Below are 22,740 nucleotides of genomic sequence, written 5' to 3'. Positions count from 1 at the left end.
AGTTACTGAATTTGGAGGAATGTTTATTCTGGGATAAAGGCCAATTTAAACTTCCACATAATTGGCAGCTTAATCACTGGTGCTCCTTTCCTCTATTCTGGGTCTGTGTCTATGGCAACATCTATCCAGTAGAAACATGAGAAATGTAGTCATACATTTCATGTAGCACTCCCAGGTCCTTATCTTGCACCCGGTGCAGCGCAGCGCAAAGTCCGACGGAAGTGTCTTTGCTAGTTTAAGACCGATATTTCTCCATTTCCAGTCCAGCGCCCGCGTCGTGTAAATAGCAAATGCACCTGCACCCATCTATGCGCCCATGGGCGTGCTGGTCCTACAGGGAGGTGTATTCAGGTGCATTCTTGGCGTATTGCTATCTTGAGGCAGCGGGAAGTGATCTCGCCATTGACCAACAAAAACCTGATCTAAAGTCAATAGCACAGCATTTCATAGTTATTTTAACAGCGCATTAGTGAAATGCGCCTAGGCTCGTGCACAGCGCAACACTATGCTTGTTAGACGCACAGCAGCACACACACATGCAAAAGATTCAAAATATTTATAAATGATCTGCTCGTGCGTGAAATGAAAGTGCGCGAGCTCTAAAGCTGTGGTGTTCCTTCTCCTGAAAATCTCTCCTTCCTGCTCAGCAAATCCTCCATCATAATAGCAATGCTCCAAGGTCCAAACACGCCTGGCTTTTAAAGGGAAAGGGAGATGACACTCTGATTGGTTTATTGCACGTTACGCCCAAAACACACCTATGAATTAACGAAGACACTAAGTACAACCCTTGTGAACCATGCGCCCGGCGCACGGACCCTTTTTTCCGCCGTTAAACTAGCAAAAGTGGATTTGTACACGCCCTTTACCCACCTGCGCCAGGCGCTTCACGCCGCACTCTTACATCGTTAAAATAGGGCCCCCAGAGTTTCAGGCGTATGCGGGTGCTGTCCATGGTCCTGATTGTGAGAGTTTACAGCGCTCATGTAGCGAGTTGAAATATAAACCAGCGAATGATGCATTCCAATGCCCATCAATAATTGACGGGATGAAAACACATCAATAAGTCAGCATTTCTAAAATCAGCTCAGCCTCTCTCCGTCAGAAGTTAGCTGAAAATATTCCCTGTGTTCCCCAAGTACAAGAGTCCATTCCTAATCACAGACAATAAAATGAAAGGGAAGAAGAAAAGAGCATTTCGCTTGCAAGTTACCATTTTAATTAATCTCTTCGCAGTCTTGGCAGAATTAAATATTTCATTACAGAAATAAAATGATGAAGAGACATTCTTTAATTCACTTCAAACAGAATAGAGCTAGTAAGGAAGCTCAACTGCTAACTTGGCATCTGTCTTCATCCCGGCTCCTTCCACATGGGGAGATAAAATAAACAAACTCCGGCGGTTTCGTGCTGCACCGTCGTGCGCCTTGTCCAGTTTGATGGCTAAGTAATGAAATACACAACAGAGGCTGAAATACTTCCTGCCTCTCATGCAATTCTCTCCGATTAAAAGCTTTTATTGATGAGCAGGGCATGTGGAGAGCCTAGGTGTTTGATGCTTACTTCATCAAAAACATTTCTTTTGAGCCCCGCTGAAGGCCACGACATGCATACTTTACACACTTGAAAAGCTCTCACACACAAAGCATACAGACATGGAAGTTACAATGAGCAAAGCATCCAGACTGGGAGTGAGGTACAGTAATCATATTTCTTTCCCTATTAAGGAGTGTAATGAGTTTCGTTTCTAGTCGTATGAGGTTGGAAAATATACTTTTTCAATACGTATTTCTTTTCAGCATAATTGGTCTTTCTCAGTGAATGTATTCCGACCACTTTGATTTTATCGAGGGACAGGATGACAAGAACATTGGACATAAACGCTGTTTGCTTTCCTTGATCATTTGCGGGCAGGGAAACTAAATGATCCTTATTTTTGAAGGTGTGAGAGGATGCGACTGACAATTTTGCATAATGAGAAGAAAAAATACATACAGAGAGTCGGGAAGAAATGCTGATCAGAGAAAGTCTACAGTGAAGCAGAGGTATTTACCTGCTCTCTGTAAAACATACCATGCCATGGTTGTGGAGATATTTTCAGTGTGGACCAAAGTGTTGGACGAACCAACAGACTGACATAGAGGCATGGCAAAATGAAAAATTCTGATGTGAGAAATGGTTTGTTGGGTCGAAAGGAGAATGTTCTGCAGGAGGAAAAGCACTTAGAGACATATTCTGGCAATGTGAGCATGGGCTGGCAGACAAAAGAAACCGTGGGTGCTGGAAAGGGCAACTGGTGTACTCGTGTTAGTGGTGATGGCGCTGGGGAGATAAAGGTTGGAGGTGGCACATTGATTTCTGCTCCGGTGTACGAACAGTTAGCCGCGGCAAATTAATGTGACGCTGCGCAATTTGCACCGCCTGTCTCCCATTACACAGGACCGGAGCCCTGACAAGCCACAGCTAATATATAATGCATGTGAGGGAGTGAGATTGAAGGAGGATGAAAAAAGGAAAAAAGAAGGGAGGAGATGAGTGAGTGAAATGAATTATACGGGCAAAACTGGGAACGCAAAGGTGCACAAAGCCTCACACAAATGAGAGGGTAGTGGAGAGAAGGAAAGTGGAATGGAAGGAGGAGAGGACAAAGCAATAAAGCTGTGATGAAGAGATACAGACTGGCCTTACATGGAGATGGAGATGGAGAAAGAGGCCTGAGGGCAGGCAGAGAGGTCGATCAACATTTACCTCAGACGCATGAGTTAAACACACCCAGAAAAAGGCGACATACTGTACAAATACACACACACACACACAGGGTGCTGATGCTCAGGGAGTGTTTGCTTACACACTCCCACAGAATGATTAATGCTTCTTTGCTCCACACACTGACCCATGGGGCACAGCAGGCCAGTAGCTGAACACAATTTAGTAAGTAGCGTGTGTGTGTGTGTGTGTGTGTGTGTGTGTGTGTGTGTGTGTGTGTGTGTGTGCGCGCGCGCGCGCCGTGGTCGGAAAGGAAACAGTTTGTATGCAGATTTTACATGCAGCGAGCTATCAGCAGGGGCCTGGACATTCAAGGGGTTTCAATCTTCTGTGAGAGAGAGAGAGAGAGAGAGAGAGAGATGTGTTCAGGACCGATATAGCAGCGTTTCCATGGAGATATGTGTCATCATTCTGTCTGGATATACCAGCCCATATGGTTGGATATAAAAAAAAAAAGAAAAACAGCCGTCACCTGTCTCACCTGGAGCTGACAGCCAGAGGGAGACAGACGCATCACACTGACAGAGAGAGAGAGAGAGAGAGAGAGAGAGAGAGAGAGAGAGAGCGAGAGAGAGAAAACCACATCACATTTATGGCATGTCTTGCTTCAGGCACTGAACCCCTAAAAAACTGCTTCACCGCTTGTCGGCAAAATAACTAATTTCATTCATTTTACATTTGCTATTCTTCTAGTCAAGCATTCGTTTTAAACCAAAAAAGGAAAAAAGAGCTTTTTTTTTTAATGTCTAAATAAAAAACAAACGCGAAAACCAAAGTTAAATAATGGCCCAATTTTGTTTTGTTTTTCAAATTCCTTTTTGTCATTATTCAGTTTTGAACTGAAGAATAAAGAAATCAAAGTGTGTCAAAATAAAAGCCCACATGAGTTGAAATTTTTTAACTTGGCGAGAAATTCATCTGATGCTGTCTCCTGCATAGCATAGCCATGATCGATCTGAAACTCCATTTAGAAAACAAGCATTTTAAAAGTTGTTTGCTTGTTGTCTTGCGGCCAGACCTTACAAAGCATGAAATTACACTTTTTACAAATCGCCATCACAATGTAGTGATTTCGGCATCCATTTGATCCATTTATTGCAATTAAATCACAGCAAAATCGTATCTCAATTAGCGCTGGAAGCAGCAGTCATCCAGACGCAGTTTCTTGGAGAAGATGGAGGAATGCGCCAAGCTGTGTGCTCCTCCGGATGATGTTATGAGCCCAGACACAATGCTGTTTTCCAACGTATCTGGGACTTCCACAATCGGTACAAAGGAGCAATAGTGGTTATTCTTGGTCATGGTTGATGACGGAAAGAAACTTTAGCTACACTGGTGTGTCTAGCACGAGTAACGCAAATAAACACAAATAATCCTATTATGATCCAGCGGGCAAACTTGTGCGAGTAACGCGAGGCGAAAGGTCGTTTGATGTGAACACTACATAAGAGTCTAAAGGCCCTGACACACCAACCTGATTATCGGCTGTCGGACAGTCTGGCGAGGTCAGTGACTCGAGTCAGTTCGGTGTGTTCCGTGCCGTCCTCAGTCGGAGGAGCCATCGGCCTTCATTTGGGCCGATTTGACAAGGCGGGCAGTCGGACTCAATGGCCAATCTGATTGGTGGAGAGCTAACCCGGAAATGACGAGCGGGATGAGCCTAACTTACGTCTCTCAAAATTTGACGAAATTTTTTTAAACTGACCTTTGTCGATCTGAAATGAAGACAGATTCAGCAACTGCATGGCCTATTTTTCGCTTAAAATGTTTTCAGAAACAAGTTTCGGTGAACTATCTTCGTAAAATATGAGATCGTATTCCTAACGAAGCCGCCATTATGCACGGTCGTAAAATCCGGGAGCAGCCAGACCCACGTGACGCGTTCATCCAATCAGCTGCCGGTTTTCATTTTTTGGGCGACAATACAGATTAGCGCCGCCTGTTGTTATGGAGAAGTATTACGTCTCGCGCACGCCCAGAATGTAAGCTCAAGTTGCCGTCACTTCGGTGTGTGTTCCAAGGCACTTTTTTGACCAACTCGGGATGACTGTCTTTTCTGCTGAAGGTCGGCCGTCGGGTTGGTGTGTCAGAGCCTTAAAGCTAAGCTAGTGTTTCTAGTGCAGTGAGCTAAATGCTAACATCAGCGAGATAACATGCTCACAGTGACAAGGCTAACATGCTGGCGTTTAGCAGAGACTCTGTAATGTTTACCATGGTCAATATCTTAGTTAGCATGCTAACATTTGCTGGTTGAAAATAGAAAATACTGGATGGGCAATGCAAATGATTATCAACAAAAGAAGTCTAAATAGTAGAAGGAGAGATTAGGCAACAACGAGTCATAACCTTTAAGAAAAAACTAATTAAACAGAAAAATTAGGTATTGGTGTCCCTAGCATTTACACTACTTTTAAATAAAAATGGCACAATGCAAGGCTTTGCCTTTGACAGATGCGAAATGACACAGTTCTGCAACACTACAAATGTGAGTGATGATGCAAAATGATAACAATTCGTAGGCTCCCAATAGAGTATTGAGTGTGAATGAGGAAGTGACACATATTGTAACTGGTGTCTATTTATTTTTATGGTTAAATCCTCTCATCCATAGCAAGTAATCTGTTTGACATCTCCACTTTGTTTGAAATGCAGACCTGGAAAGGGGAATGCACCAAATGATGATGCAACTGGCAATCATTTTGTGAGGCCAAACACAATCATCAGCTCCGATAAATGACACTTTATGTTGAACCTACTTTCTAAAACTTTAACAGAAGCTCCAGCAATGTACTTTTCTAAAAGGGAAAGAACGAAAAAAATGGGCTTGTCATCCATATAGCCTCCGCTGGATGGTGTTTTAAGCTAACCAAACAGACAAGCTTGACTGCTTGCATCTGTTGTTGATATAGCAAACGCTTTCATCAAGTAAGGATTACAAAAAGGGATTCCAGTAATGAGGCAGAAGCCACTGGAGCCATGTTATTTGAATGTCTTCGCAGGCCCCTACAGTACCTGACACACAGACCAAAAATGTAGCCAGAAAAAGGTGTAGAGAAAAGAAAAGATGAACAAGGTAGAGGACAGTTTTTGAAAGGAGATATTCTGAAAGCAGTGAAGGGAGGCACTATGAAATCATTTCATCACCCTTGAACAAATATAAAGTTCCATATCGGGTCTCACAGCAGCAGGAAATAAGTGACAATACAGAGCAGAAGATTGAATCTGTGTCAGTGGGGTCTGCCAGAGGCCCACGCTGAAGATGTAAGAAGTGAGGTTTTTCAAGCTTTCGGCATGGATTGTTGAGATAACAAAGAAAGACAAAGAAAAACTACAATTGCCAGGTCACATGACAAGTCCTCCTGTCATTATGTACTTCACAACACAGATTAATCCTGAATTATCCTGAGAGACAGCAGAGAGGTACGCTCTAGCCCCTGGTGAAAGCAACACAATAACACACACGTCACAAAAAGGTCTTGGAGGGAATTTCCTAGGTTCCTAAGCTTCCTAGGATTCCCATCAAGGGAAGGTCTTTTCACAAAACACATTTTGACATGTCACCGTAGGACATGTGTAAATAATAAAGTGAAATGTAGCTGCTCCAGTTTCAGGGTCCTGGTATTGTGCATGCTGGCTGGCTCACTGTCATGGCTAATTGAGACACTTGAAAAGAACATGGCCATCGTTAGTCGGAGCACCTGGGCTTTTTCTACTATGATATCTGAAAGTGTCTGCTGTTAAAAAAAAAAAAAAAAAGAAGGCATATTGTAAAATGCATTTGACTACATTTAAGACAAAGCTCAATTGTTCATTTGTGGTATTCTTCTTCTTGAGATGTTCTTCCCTGCTCTGCCGGTGTCTGTCTCCAACTTAAGCGGCTGCTGGTTTGACCACAGAGATGCAAATAGCGGCAAAAGAGAAACATTGCAAGCTGCTACAGTTTGCACACTCTGCCACATCGGAGATTGCAAAGCACACTTGACTTCAGGAGCCATTTAGCTTAAACTTGCGGCATACCAACACAGTCTCACGGCAGTTCGTGAAATGGTCACGTGATTTAATTTGATTTGTGTACACAAACACGTTTATCTTATTTTTTTCGTGATGGTCAGCACGTTTTTTATAATACCAACAATTGCATAGCTGTATACAGCGGGACGGGTTGGGTTTAGGAAAAGAAGAACAGGACGGTTGGGTTTAGTAAAAGAAGAAACTTGGGTTTCTTCTTTGGGTTTAGGAAACGTGACACGTGGGACACGAACCCCGCTCTCCTGGGTGAAAATCCTGTGTTGTTGAAAATCCTGGGTTTAGGAAAAGAAGAACGGGCCGTGGGACAACAACGGCACAGTTGGGTTTAGGAAAAGAAGAACAGGACGGTTGGGTTTAGTAAAAGAAGAAACTTGGGTTTAGGAAACGTGACACGTGGGACACGAACCCCGCTCTCCTGGGTGAAAATCCTGTGTTGTTTGACCCATCCACCACCCCAGCCAACCTCCCTACGCGGATTTTCGGGCTTTCAGCAAGTACGCTACTGTAGGTCGCTCTTAAAGCTACGTCATCTTCTCATTGAGAATCGTGCTTTGATCACGAAAGATGCTTCCCATTGAAATACATTAGTTTAAAAAACGTGTTGACCATCACGAAAAAAAACGAGATAAACGTGTTCGTGTACACAAATCAAATAGATTAAATTACATGACCATTTCACAAACTGCCGTGAGACTGGGCTGGGCACACACCTGGTAGTTGAATCAGATCGGGATCGGATGACTTTCTCTCACAGACGAGTACCAGAGTTTTTTTTGTAACAGGAGGTGGTCTCGGGCCGGTTGTTTTGGTGGGCACCCGAGTATGATTGCTGTGTTCACACCTGCCCAAACGAACCACACCCAGGGGGTAAACGCTTTCAGGGTTCGATTCATCCCAAACTAAACAAGGTGTGAAAACGCCCTAAAAGTAAGGCAACCTCATCTTTGCAATAACCTAAGCCTTATTACCCAATGCTTGTGATTATTGCTTTAGCTTGGCTTAAACACTGAACAGTTTCCTGTATGGAATTTGTGTTCCCAATAGAACTGTGATCTTAGATCCTCATTCCAATAGTAGGTTGGTGAAGACATGTAATATGTTACTCTGAAAGTGAAAGGCAGCTACTGTGACGTCTATCTACCATAGTATCTTTATTTGTTTATCTTATCTTATCCAGCTTATAAAGAACAAACGAGACCAGCTACCATACCAATACAAACATTTTAATCAAAGAAGTGAATTTTCCGGGAAACCAAAGCTCATCCACAGAAAATCCACGACAATTAATTACTAAACACTGGGTGACTGACAGTCTGTGAGAGCGTAGAGTGGAAAGACTTTAACCATGGCTGTATAGCACCGAACATAGAGTCTAATAACATATATAAATAATAAATGACTTAACTAAATCATTTCAAGGATTACCACCTAATTGGATCCCTGCCTTTTCTCATTTTATTGTTTGTTTTTGTTTTTTTCCTCAACTGAATAATGTAATTGAAATATTGCTACATTGTAAGGTTGACAAAAGGGCATTCAATTTGTTCACTATTGTGTTGTCTTAAGTGTATACAGTATGCTGAGTGCAATACAATACACTGAGTGAATAATTCACTTAATACTGATCTGAAATTAAATTGAATCAACATAACAATGTGCAATGAACATCAGTCTAATGTGACCACAGCCCTCGTGATGTCCATGTTTGTGCTGTGCATCTGCCCGCATGTCCTCGGGTGAAAGAACAACATCGCAATTAACAATTACCACAAAATGGTCCACTGTCAAGAGGCAGCGGTAGCGAAGGCCAATAGCATTCCTCTATTGTGGTCCATGCATCCAACTTGTGAGACCACGCACACATGCACAGTCTAATACATGAAACTAATACATAATTCATTGTAATATAGCAAATGATGTACAGTTCTAGGGGTGCCTCTGACAATGTGTAATAATGTACCCTTTGTCACTGACAAATCTGCACATAAACAAATTATCAGGATTGTCATGAATGGGATATACAATGCTGCAGGCGCCCCTGACATCTGTAAGATGGCAAATGTAAGAGATGATCTGGTGCGGAGGTAATTGCATTGATGTCTGTGTGTAGCTAGTGATGGGGGTGGTGGTAGGGTTTTAAATTTGAACCCAATTACACCATATTTCATTCATGTTGATGAAGTGACAAGATTGTACAGTAGCTTGAGGATTTCTATTAACCCGCATGTAGCCGGGCACGTTTTTAGTTTTTTTTTTTCTCAATCAATACAAATATAGTCTGTACAAACGGAAGTACATTTCGAGGATAATTGCCTGACATCTGGCCCACTTCCGCTCTCCGTGTGTTCCGTTCTCAAAATCCCTTCGCAACAGAAAACAACAACAACAAACTTTGAGCTAACAAGATACACACTGGAAATGGCAAGTTTTTTAAGAAAATTTCAATCGTGCAACAAGGCAGGCCTGCTTGGTTCTTTCGGGGAATGATTGTAAAGATTTACATAGAATATGTTTACGGCATTTGCTATCTAATTGGGATGTTTTGGGACCGATTAGTGGGAATTGCTTTGGACAAAATACACTGGTAAGAGCAAATTATGCTTAACCATGTATCCAGCTCGTTACTGTATTGTGTGAACAGTTAACTTCATTTAATATTGTATGTGGCATTTTCTATTGCAGGGTGCAAATGTTCCACCAAAACAAGTTACTTCCAGAGACCATTTTCCAGAGCCACCATCTCTGTCTCTACGTCCAGAATTTAGCGCCACCAAGAAGATTGTGATTGGTTTAAAGAAATGCAAACAACCCAGAGTTTTTTTTCTTCTCTTAACCCAGAATGTATGCGTGGTGTAGCCAGACTCTACTCCACAGCGCTGTGGAGATAGGTCTGGCAATGTGAGACTAAAACAAATACAGCCTTGTATTACTGGGTTGCCATGCAACCCCAACACGTCTCATTGATTTTACCCGCCAACATCTTCAGTTAGTCCAAGAAGATTTGCTGTTCATCACTTTTTAGATGCTGGGTCTGCGATCATAGTGGAAGATCTCCCTTTTATACCAATTAGTGTCAGGTACATAGGAGTCACAGGAACTTAACTCCATTTTGGGCATTCCTGTTTGCATTTACACCCAATCTAAAGAACCAAGAAGATTAAGCAAATTAGTGCAATACTGGATTTGTTGTTTGAGAAGCAATTTTCTCACAAGCGCAAACCACAGCCCATGTCAGGGAGTTGTACGTATCTCCTGTTTGAGTGGGTCTAATGTATAATAATAAAGGAAAGGGTAGCTTAAAATACCATAGCACCTGTTTCCTAATAGCCCTTCTACTGGCTTCATTTCTTTGGGAATTCAGCTGTACACAAGATGTAGCAGCCTCAAGATTTGTGTTTGACCAGTAAGTGAAGTTCCATGCTCCAAGTCCTGCCACAATAGTTCCTGGGCCATCCAAAAGTACTATTCCCAGAGCAGGGACTTTTTTGGGGGCCAGGAAGCAGGGTGCGAACTACGGGGGAGCTCGGCTCCCCTTAATAAGACATGGGCTCCCCTGAAAACGTGATTTGTGAAATTTTGGGGGAATCTCTAAAAATATTGCCAATGTGTCATTTTGACGTGCAATTTCAGTTTTGTGTAACATGATTATCGTGGATAATGTGTAAAATTGCAAAAATATCATTCATTCATGCATGACGGCGATTTAAACCTACAGTTGTGTTCAGAATAATAGCAGTGTGTTTAAAAAAGTGAGTAATGCTCAAAATCCTTAGAATAGCTTTTAATTCCATAATATCAATGCATTGGGAACACTGCACATTCAATTCCAAATCAAAACTGATCAAGTTTGTGTTATACTTTTACAGAAAGTGAAGAAAAAGGAATATTAGGCTGCATTTTTCTTTACAAACTCAACCATTTACTGTATGAACTGAAACATGTCTCAAGGGCTTGCTTTACTTTGAATCACTGCACTAATATTTAGTTGCATAACCATTATTTCTGAGAAGTGCTTCACATCTGTGTTGCATGGAGTCGACCAACTTCTGGCACCTGTGAACAGGTATTCCAGCCCAGGACGATTGAACTACATTCCACAATTCCTCTGCATTACTGGGTTTTGCCTCAGAAACAGCATTCTTTTTTTATTACTTGAATTTTCAGTACATTAAAAGTACATAAAAATAAAATCAAAACAGGTCCTGTGAGGAAAGGTGATGATAGCCACAAAAATAGAAATAAAATGTATACATTTCAAGTCGCTGCTTTATCCACTAATGAGTCCAAGCTGTGAACCAATGTCCTTATGCTTTATTTAAGTAAGATGTCCACTTCTGCCATCTTTTGGCATATAAACCTTCTCTCAAACCTAGCAAAAAAGTCAACCTTTCCATTGCCCTTATTTCATGTATGACCTCAAACCATGAAAGTATGTTGGGTTTCACACATATCGTACCATACATCTGATGAAATTTCCACTTTCAGTTCCTTTTCCCACCTTGATTTCAAATATAATGTTGAGTTGCCCCTACATTCCATAATTCTTTCATAAAACATAGAAATGATTTTAATGCAGTTACTATTCAGTCTATAAGCATTCATCATATATCTTAAAACTGGATTAAATTCTTGTGAGTTCTCCATTTTCAATTATTTGTTGTAGTAATCTCTAAATTGTATATACCTAAATAAATCCTGATTGTGAAGGGAAAAAAATTCTTTTAATGTTTGGAAAGTCTGTAATTCCTTGTTGTCTATTATCGTACACACTGCCTTAATACTTTTTACTGCCCAATCCTTGAATATGGCATCATTAACTCCTGGCTTAAACTGGGTGTCAAAGGCTAACCATCTAAGCACTCTCTGGTCTCTCTTTAGTTTTAGCTGCCTCACAAAGTTAAACCAGAACTCTAGAGCACTAGAAGTTATAGAGTCTATTTAACCTTTGACTAATGAGGGGATTTCTTTTTCTTCTAACACTGACTGGATCTGATAACCTTCTACGTACGTCTCGATTTCCTTCCATCTAGCAAAATAGTTGTCATTACACCAATGAAATAGGGGGTGGAACTGAGCTGCATAAAAATAGTCTTTAAGATTCGGGAGCGCCATCCCGCCTTTAAGTTTGGCCAACTGAAGTGTTGCATATTTTACTCTAAGCTTCTTTCCATCCCAGATAAGAGCATGGGACATGCTAGAAAAAAGCATGTCCCAGGCTAAGAACTGATGTTGAGGGACCTCTACTGGCAAGGCCTGGAATAGATATAGCAATCTAGGCAAAATGTTCATCTTAATTACGCTAATCTTACTACTAAAATCCAATGGGTGGGTAGACCATCTTTCAATATCTTTTTTAATATTCATTGTTAATTAAATTATAGTTTACCTCATATAATTTGTTTAGATTTTTAATTATTTTCACCCCTAAGTACTTTATAGATTCCATATCCCATCTTACATCATATCCACATCTTATTTCCTTTGAAGGAGTATAGTTGAATGACAAAAGTTGTGTCTTTGTAATATTTATTTTATAACCAGCATAATAACTAAAATCCTCTAGGATTTCCATCAGTATAGGTAAGGAGGTCTCAGGGTCGATCAAATGAACCAAAATATCAAATAAACTAATCAAGTGATCTTTGTGTCCAATTTTAATGCCTTTTATTTTTCCATGTTGGCGAATTGCCTGGGCCAGGGGTTCAATATAAAACGCAAATAGTGTGGGACTGAGATAGCAACCTTGTCTAGTGCCCCTCTCCAATGTGAAAAATTGAGACGATCTGTTGACTTTTATTCTCGCTGTCAGTTGTTGTTAAAGTGTTCTAATTATCCCTATTGATTGTTTGCTAAAGCCAAATCTATTCAACGTTTGATATAAGAAGCGCCAATTAACCCTATCAAAAGCCTTTTCAGCGTCAAGGCTTAGTAGTATCGCAGCTTAATTTTCCTTTTCTATTCTATCTATCAAATGTAGCGTCCTTCTGATATTGTCATGTGTTTGCCGGTTTTTAACAAACCCAGTTTGGTCTTCGTCAATTAATTCCGGGAGAAGGTTCTCAAGTCTTTTTGCAATAATGGCTGTGTACAATTTATAATCCACGTTGAGAATTGAAATAGGTCTATAGTTACTGCAATATTCCCTGTCTTTACCCTCCTTTGGGAGTACTGTAATAAATGCCTCTTTCCATGATGGGGGAGTTTACCTTCTCCTTTAATCCAATTAAATGCTTTCAGTAGGAGGGGAGCTAGCTCTTCTTTAAAGGTTCTATACCACTCTGCTGGAAAACCATCACTACCTGGAGTTTTACTTGACTTTAAGTTGGCTATTGCATTATTTATCTCTTCCAGTGAACACCCTGCTATGATACAATCATTTTGTCTCTTGCCAATACGAGGTAGATCCAGATCGATAAGAAATTGTTCCATTGCTTCTATTTTAGTACTGGAGGTTTCGGTATATAGTTTTTTGTAGTAGTTTAGGAAAATGGCTTCTATTTCTACTGGATGATATTTTAGTTGATTTGTTTCTGGGTCCCGCAACTTATGCATGGTACTATCCGCTTGTTGTTTACGTAAACGTCGGGCAAGTAATTTAGTTGCCTTAGGGCCTGATTCGTAATATGTCTGTTTGTAAAAACGAGCTTTCTTCTCAACATCTTGTTCTAATAGATCATTAATCTGTTTCTTTAATTGTTGTATTTGCACTAAAAGTTTTGGATCACTGTTATTTTTATGTTGCTGCTCCACATTAGATAGATCTAATACAAGGTTATTATATTCCAAGACCCTCCTCTTTTTATTTGATGTTGTTAAGGCAATCAATTTGCCACGAGTCACTGCCTTCAGTGAGTCCCATAGTATAGATGGATCCACCTCCCCGTTGTCATTAATCTTCACATATTCTCTTATATCTGATTTAATTTGTTCTACAGCTGCTTTGTTATTTAATAAGCCTATATTTAACCTCCACCCCGTATTCCACCTCCTACCTTCTAGTTGAACTGTTAGATATAGTGCACTATAGTCAGAGACGTCAGCTACTCCAATTCTACATTCCCTATAATAATCACTCTTTGGCATAAAAAAATAATCTATCCTGGAATAGGTAGAATGTGGGGCCGAATAATGGGTATAATTCCTGTCGAGTGTATGAGTACACCTCCAGATATCACAATATCCGATTTCATCCCAGGCTGTTTTGATACATTTTGATAATTTGCTTTTATTTTTCTTTAGACTAGTAGTGTCCAGGTAGTGATTCAATACTATATTAAAATCGCCTCCACATAAACAGACCCCCTCTGCTTCCAGTGCAATTACATCCAATAGTGATTTGAAAAATAGTTTTAGTCGCTTACTGGTGTGTTTTGGGTCATTGGCTTGTTGAAAGACCCATTTCAAAGGCATTTCCTCTTCAGCATAAGGCAACATGACCTCTTCAAGTATTTTGATGTATTGAAACTGATCCATGATCCCTGGTATGCGATAAATAGGCCCAACACCACAGTATGAGAAACATCCCCATAACATGATTTTTGCACCACCATGTCTTCACAGTGCTTGAATTCAGTGCATGGGGGTCGTCGGACAAACTGTCTTTAGCCCCTAGACCCAAAAAGAACAATTTTGCTATCATAAGTCCACAGAATGTTGCCCCATTTCTCCTTTGGCCAGTCAATGTGTCCTTTGGCAAATTTCAACCTATTCAGTACATGTATTTTTTTCAGCAATAGAACTTTGCGGGGGCTTCTAGCTGATAGCTTGGCTTCACATAGCCTTCTTCTGATCGTAACAGTACTCACAGGTAACTTTAAGTCTTCTTTGATTTTCGTGGATCGGATCATTGGTTGAGCCTTTGCTATTTTGGCTATTCTTCGATTCATTCGAATGGTAGTTGACCGTTTTTTCCCACGTCGTTCAGGCTTTGGATGCCATTTCAAGGCATTTGAAATAATTTTGGCTGAGCAGCCTATAATTCTCTGCACTTCTTTATATGTTTTCCCCTCTCCAATCAACTTTTTAATCAAAGTCCGCTGTTCCTCAGAGCAGTGTCTGGAACGACCCATTTTGCTGAGTATTTCAGTGTGAAATGCACTATAACCAGCATGCACAACATTTGCTTCCTTCCTTCCTTAAATATGGGCCATAATTGACACCTGTTTCTTCACAGAATCAATCACTTCACTAATTGAACACGACACTACTATTATTTTGAACATGCCCCTTTCAATAACAGATTCAACACAACTGTATTTCACTCCAGATAACTATAACTATATATATAACTATACATGCTATTCTTGTCATCAGCATCAAGGCGTGGTGGCGCTGCGGTGCAAATTCATCTCATGTTTAGTACATGTTAACTCAAAGAGTTGTAGAAAAAATATAAACATTGGAGGCCATTAATCGGCGTGCAAAGTCCTTGAAATCCATTCTGCAGTGAGCATCATATACCTATGGCAAAAAGAAAACAAGGCAGTTTAATTAATTTAGGTTTTACTAAGAAATTGTGTAGCGATGACATTAATAGCACGACCGATTCACTTGCTGCAAGCCCGGTTAGCACACCTCGCGCCGGGGTGACAACGCAAGAAGAAACTGAAGAAATAATGTCCTCTCTGGCTGATGGTGGTGGTAACAGCTTGTCAGAGGCCGGTCACGATCCTAACCCCTCTTGCTCCTCTCTCCTGTTAAATTGGAACAGCCAGCAGTGGAGAGACTGAAAGAGCAGATACATGGCTGTTTGTTAAGGATGGAAGCTTGGGGTGCTTGCCACAGATCCCGGCCGGGCACAGCCCAAAAAGCTATGTGGCACCTCTCTCTCCATCCCATGGGCCCACCACCTGTGGGAGGAACCGCTGGGGTCGGGTGCGCTGCCACATGGGTGGCGGCGAAGAGTTCGGAGTATTCAGCCTTCTTGGAGACCTTGAATAGAGTCCTGTATGGGGCTCCAGGGGGGGACTCCATAGTTTTGCTGGGGCACACGTGGGTAATGATGGAGACACATGGAGAGGCGTGATTGGGAGGAAAGGCCTCCCTGATCTAAAACAGAGTGGTGTTCTGTTGTTGGACTTCTGTGCTAGTCATGGATTGTCTATAACAAACACTGTGCCTAAGGAGTGGCAGACTGGGGTGGTGGTTCCCCTGTTTAAAAAGGGGGACCAGAGGGCGTGTGCCAATTACAGGGGTATCACACTTCTCAGCCTCCCCGGTAAAGTCTACTCCAAGGTGCTGGAAAGGAGGGTTCGACCGATAGTCGAACCTCGGGTTGAAGATGAACAATGTGGATTCCGTCCTGGTCGTGGAACAACGGACCAGATCTTTACTCCGCAAGGATCCTGAAAGGAGCCTGGGAGTATGCCCAACCGGTCTACATGTGCTTTGTGGATCTGGAGAAGGCATATGACCGGGTCCCCTGGGAGATACTGTGGGAGGTGCTGCGGGAGGTGCTGCGGGAGTATGGGGTGAGGGGGTCCTTTCTCAGGGCCATCCAATCTCTGTACGACCAAAGCGAGAGCTGTGTCCGGGTTCTCGGCAGTAAGTCAGACTCGTTTCAGGTGAGGGTTGGCCTCCGTCAGGGCTGCGCTTTGTCACCAATCCTGTTTGTAGTATTTATGGACAGGATATCGAGGCGTAGTCGGGGTGGAGAGGGGTTGCAGTTCGATGGGCTGGAGATCTCATCGCTGCTTTTTGCAGATGATGTGGTCCTGATGGCATCATCAGCCTGTGACCTTCAGCACTCACTGGATCGGTTCGCAGCTGAGTGTGAAGCGGCTGGGATGAGGATCAGCACCTCTAAATCGGAGGCCATGGTTCTCAACAGGAAACCAATGGAGTACCTTCTCCAGGTAGGAAATGAGTCCTTACCCCAAGTGAAGGAGTTCAAGTACCTTGGGGTCTTGTTCGCGAATGAGGGGACAATGGAGCGGGAGATTGGTCGGAGAATCGGTGCAGCGGGTGCGGATTTACATTCAATTTATCGCACCGTTGTGACGAAAAGAGAGCTGAGCCAGAAGGCAAAGCTCTCAATCTACCGGTCAGTTTTCGTTCCTATCCTCACCTATGGTCATGAAGGCGGGGTCATGACCGAAAGAACAAGATCCAGGGTACAAGCGGCCGAAATGGATTTCCTCAGGAGGGTGGCTGGCGTCTCCCTTAGAGATAGGGTGAGAAGCTCAGTCATCCGTGAAAGGAGCCAGTTGAGGTGCCTCCCTAGGGAGGTGTTCCAGGCACATCCAGCTGGGAGGAGGCCTCGGGGAAGACCCAGGACTAGGTGGAGGGATTATATCTCCAACCTGGCCTGGGAACGCCTCGGGATCCCCCAGTCGGAGCTGGTTAATGTGGCTCGGGAAAGGGAAGTTTGGGGTCCCCTAATGGAGCTGCAACCCCTGCGACCCGATACCGTATAAGCGGACGAAGATGGATGGACAATTGTCTTGGGCGGTGCTAAGCGCCGGACAGAGCCACGGTGCCTCTGCAAAATAGCCTCAGGATAGAACATGTTTTGGTGGAACGTCTACGTTCAAAAGTTGTTTTAGTCGTGCAACAGAAAACTCAGATTGGACAGATAGTCTAGCTAGCTGTCTGGATTTACCCTGCAGAGATCTGAGGAGCAGTTAACTATAGTCCTCATAAATCCACCGGAGTTTAGAACTCCAACACAAAGAAAGTGGAAGGTAGCGGACATCCGGCCGAAAAGAGTAACGTCCGGCAGAATTTCCGGCGGCAACAGAGCAATCCCGTATGAAGTATGAACCTAAAACTGAGCATGAAATGGGACCTTTAAGTTTGAATTTCTTCAAACTGACAACAAAAAGTATTATTTAAATCATTAAAACACAATGGAAAATCTTCAATGTGTGCATCATCGTTTGTGCTACAGACTGTCATTTAAGATTTGTGAGCTTTGATCGTAGTAATACATCTTGCACGCTGTGATCCCAGCCTAAGTTGTAATGCAATGTGCGTTTGCACTCTTAGAGATAATCCTAACATTTGGAGACACGCTGCGTTAGTTTGGAGAGATTTGTCCTGTGAGTTTGATCCCTTCCTGCACCACTGTCCTTCTCTTTGAATTTGGATTACTCCCAATTGTTATGCCCTGTCCTCCAGTCCCCACTATTTAGTCTTATACCCATAGAGTGAATCTCTCCTCAACTTATAGTGTGAGGGAGAGGATAACAAATGAGTGTTAATAGAGGAGAGAGACAGCAGCATAGCTGTGGCTTTGGAGGACAGATTAGCAGTAATGCCAGGTCATTTCAGCATGCAGCTACAAGACTCTTGCAAGACCTCAGTGGGAAAATGAAAGCGCAGCATAATTACCTGAGTCAGATTGCTAAGAACTTCCAGCCTTGCAGACCACAATTAGTTCGAGCTCAGAGCAGAGCTAAGTGTTCTATCTCGCAAATGACCATAATCTATCATTTATCATATACAGAATCAAAGAGTGGGGAAGGTTTGATTCTGTAGTCATTTAGTTTAAAAAGCTTTAGCCACCAGAAACAATTGGCAGGGAGCTGATACAGGGAAAGCAGTGAGCAATAAAACAAAACGCTCACAGTTCCTCAGCAAAGACCTTCTTTTTAAAACTTTCAGTTGCCATACAGTACAAATGGATATGCTCTATATGTAAATCATGCTGGTTGCACTCTGGTCCTGCTTGAGCATTATTTAGGGGATTGATTATTTTTTTATTCTTTTCTTACTCATGCATATCTTATCAAGGACAAGTAGGAATCCAATTTCCTTGTAATTCTTTCCAGGACTTGCATAGACATCCCTGCACCTACACAGATAATGCATTAACACTTGAATGTGAATGCAGGCAAACAACAAATATATGTATTCAAAATAGTCTAATGGATTTGTATACTGTATGAGTCCATATGTCCATGTGATAACATGTGAATACTTTCTAACATACTCAAAAGACTACATTGTAACAGTGCTTATGCTCGAACGTCTGGAGTATGTAGGGCCCATATCAATTTAGGTATTTGGAGTTAACCTAACTTTCCTTCTCCCCTCCCTTGCATTACACTGCACCCATTCACATGTGCTAAAATTAAGAGGTCAACGACAGCTGTCTTATTATGGCCTATCCAAATGAACCAATTGACAGCTCATCTGAAAGTGTCTCAACCCTGTGTCCTAGAATTTGCAGCACTGTGCAAAGTCACACAATATGCAAAACATTCACTAACAACTTTTTAATTTGTTTTCCCGACAATGTATGCCAAGGCTTGATTAACATTGAGAACGTTTACATGCACACCAATATTCCTCTGTTCCCGAATATATATATATATATATATATATTGACAGGTCATGTAAACAGCATATTCCGGTTGGATATTCTGAATAAGGCCTTTTTTAGAATATAGCATTTTCCGATTAAGATGTGGGATATTCCGGTATTATTCGGCTTTTAGAGGCATTGTTTGGACATGTATACAGCGCACTCGGAATATGCATCTCAAATCGGGGTTTTTACGGCAGGCTTATGGTCAGCTCTGTGCGTTGCTATGGTTGCTGTACACAAAGCAACCAGTAAACAGTTTGCAAGGCTGCAGACCTGATAAGAAGACTTGGATATCAACAGGTTGTTGGAAATGTGCACACATCGCTACGCCGACCTTTTCAAGAAGCTGGTTGAAGGAAAGAAAGAGGGAGGCTGTGTTCGCACAGTCCAACAAGTCCACCACCGCTGTAAACTTTGAAAAAATCGTATTTGGCACAGCTGCATGTAAACGGGAATATAAATGGAATATTCACTTTCTAAACAGCTTAGTCAGAATATCGTCTTTTTCTGAATAAGGGCAAAAACCTGAATATTATGTGCATGTAAACGTAGTCAGTGTTATCAGTTAAGGCACTCAAAGCACTTGGTTAATTTTAGGGAAAGATTATGGTCTTTGTTAAATACGGCAACGGTTCACTTAAAGCACAAGACTGAATGTACTTATTTATTTTAAACCAAAACCACAATCTTCTACATACATGTAACCACAAGCAGGATATTGGATACGAACCCTGGTCTTTGATGTCAAAATCCTGTGCTTTGTACACCCATCACCCCCCCCCACACACACACACACACACACACACACACACCCTTCTCCCTGTGACTCTAGCACGGTATAAAACTGCACTGCACTTCCATCACTCAAACGACCATCGCCAGTCAAGGTCATACAGCCTTTGAAACAGGAAAAATGGTAAGCCATCATTTGCAAATTCACTTCGTGACATGCAAACCTTATTTAAACGATCGACATTATGTTCTCAGGTTCTCTAGTTAGTGTCATTTTAAAATGCTAATAATCATAATAATCACATTGACTCAAATACATTAAATAATAAAACAGCCTCTCAGCTGTTAATACACAGTAAAAATAACACTGATCTCCACACCATATCACAGTAAACCTGTGTGATGGACCTTTATACAAACCACACTTTTTTGCAAATAAAATGACAAAAGCAGTGTTATCCCTCTCTTAAAAAGGCAACATAAGATGCTTATGAGTTAGTTAAGCATGCAGCGTAGTCCATACTGTACATTGCACATCCACGCTGCAAGGAGGGAAACTGTGATCCCAATGGGCATCTGTTGAAGGAAATTTTGAACGTCAAAAACACTTAATTTCCTGCAATCTGATAAATTTACATTCACCAATTTATGGTGGAAACGTCTTTATTTATGTGACGATAAACAAAATTCAGGAGGCAGGTGGCAATGTTATAATATAGAAATATAATGGAATATAATGCAATGAGGGGGCTTTCACATCAGGGACTTGGTCAGTTAACCATAGACCACATAAATCGACAGGAGTTTAAAATTACAACACAAAGAAAACGGAAGGTAACAGACATCTGGTGGAATTTCTTGCGGCACCAGCGCAATTCCGGAAGTGGAACTTCATGGATATAGACTATAAGCAGGATAATGTACAGAGCGAGCCAGTCACTATTGCAAATAGAACCCCTTCAGGCTGATTCAAGTCCTTCATCGGGGTTCTAATTCGCTACATTCTACATTTTCCCTTATATATATATATATATAGGCTTCTGAGTTCTCCCCGTTGTATTAGGTCCATGCAGTTTTTATTGGATGACAGGATGATTCTCTTTAAATGTCACACTGTGCTTTGCAGATGTTTGCATATTAAGTTCAAGATAAAGAGTCACCTTCATTTATTCCAAACCATTCAGGGTCAGGGAAAACACAACGGTAAGAGCTGATAAGATCTAACTTATTGTGATCGTTCCTTATTTGGCATTTTGTTGGATTTTTTTAGTATATTTTGTAATATATTACTAAATATGACTTGTTGCATAGGCTACTATACTCAATACTATATTATAAGAAATATACTTATAATATATATATCTATAGAAATATACTATTTTCCCCCTTATATCTTATATCCCATGGTGGTAATATGTGTACTGCATTATTACATTGTGTACTATATTATATTTGTAATATATTTCTATATTGATACAGACTAAGTATCATATGACTAACAATCTTTACTGAACTATTTTTACATTTTTATCATGTATGTTTACATACACTATACTTTGCTCACTTTGCTGCTACTACCACCACTTTTGCAATTTTGTAATATTGTCTTGAATTACTCTTGGATACTTTCTATTTCTACTTCTATTCTTATTTTATATAGTTTTATATACCTATTATTCTGTTTGTAAATTTCTCTATTTCTCTGAACTATTGCTGGGGTTCTATAAAGGCTTTTATTATCTTATCTTGCTTGTAATTCTTTAAATTACTTTGATTGCAGATTTGTAAAAAAAAAAAAAAAACAGTGATTGATAAGACAGGATTGGTGATTGTGTTGCTTCTAGGTTTGTACATAATTATTAACATGTGTATCATGGATGAGCATAACATAACATATCTCACTATTAGCGGGTGAATACATTTTACAAGCTTCTGTAAACTGCCACTGGACTCTCTTTTTCTTTCAGCACTATCGCCACTTTCACTGGGTTTCTCCAGAAAATACCAATACATAAATCTGCTGAAGACCTGGAAGGAAGCTCAGAGTTACTGTAGAGAGAATTTTGCTGATCTGGCGACCATAGACACTGTAGAGGATGTGAGAAAAATATTACAAAGTGAGCCATGGACATGGATAGGACTGTATCTTAACTTAAGAGGCTGGCAGTGGTCTGACCAGAGTAAAGCTTCGTTCAGAATGTGGATGTCTGGCGAGCCCAATGGTGGTGCAAGTGAACCTTGTGCTGTTGGTTCTGTGAATGGGTGGAATGATGTTTCTTGTAATAACAAACGTCCATTCATCTGTTCAGGTTAGCATACAAGTTTTATCCTGATAATTAACCAAATTCTAATTTAAAATGTCACACAAATGATTTATCTTTGTCAAACCTTTATGACTGAAGAGCTTTGTTTTTATGTTTCGTACAAACGTAGTAGTAGTAGTTACAAGTAGTTGCTGTTTATAATGCCCTAAAAGCACTTGACTTTTGTCTCATTCTGCAGTTCCCATCACCAGGCTGTTGAAGGTTGAACTGAAGTCTGACGGATCTGTGGACCTGAATGACCCCTCAGTGCAGGAAACTCTTCTGAACCAAGTCAGTGTTATTCCCCCCTCTGGGTGAACAGGAGTCTACAGGAGTCATGCTAGCAGCCATATGAGGCTGTATGTAGGCACAGAAATGCTTTAAAGTGCTTATATTGTTTTTTGGCTTTTCCCCTTTCCTTTATTGTGTTATATATCTTTTTTGTGCATGTTATAGGTTTACAAAGTGAAAAAGCCCAAAGTCCACCCCAAAGGGACTTACCATCTCCAACAGAAAACACTGTTCACAAACTGCTCCAAACAGCTCTATTGTAGTCCAGTCCAGCCTTCAGAGACGAACGTGCGTCACTTTGTAACACAC

The sequence above is a fragment of the Sander vitreus genome, chromosome 14 (assembly GCF_031162955.1).
Source record: "Sander vitreus isolate 19-12246 chromosome 14, sanVit1, whole genome shotgun sequence".
NCBI lineage: Eukaryota > Metazoa > Chordata > Actinopteri > Perciformes > Percidae > Sander > Sander vitreus.
This window is presented reverse-complemented; position numbering follows the sequence as displayed.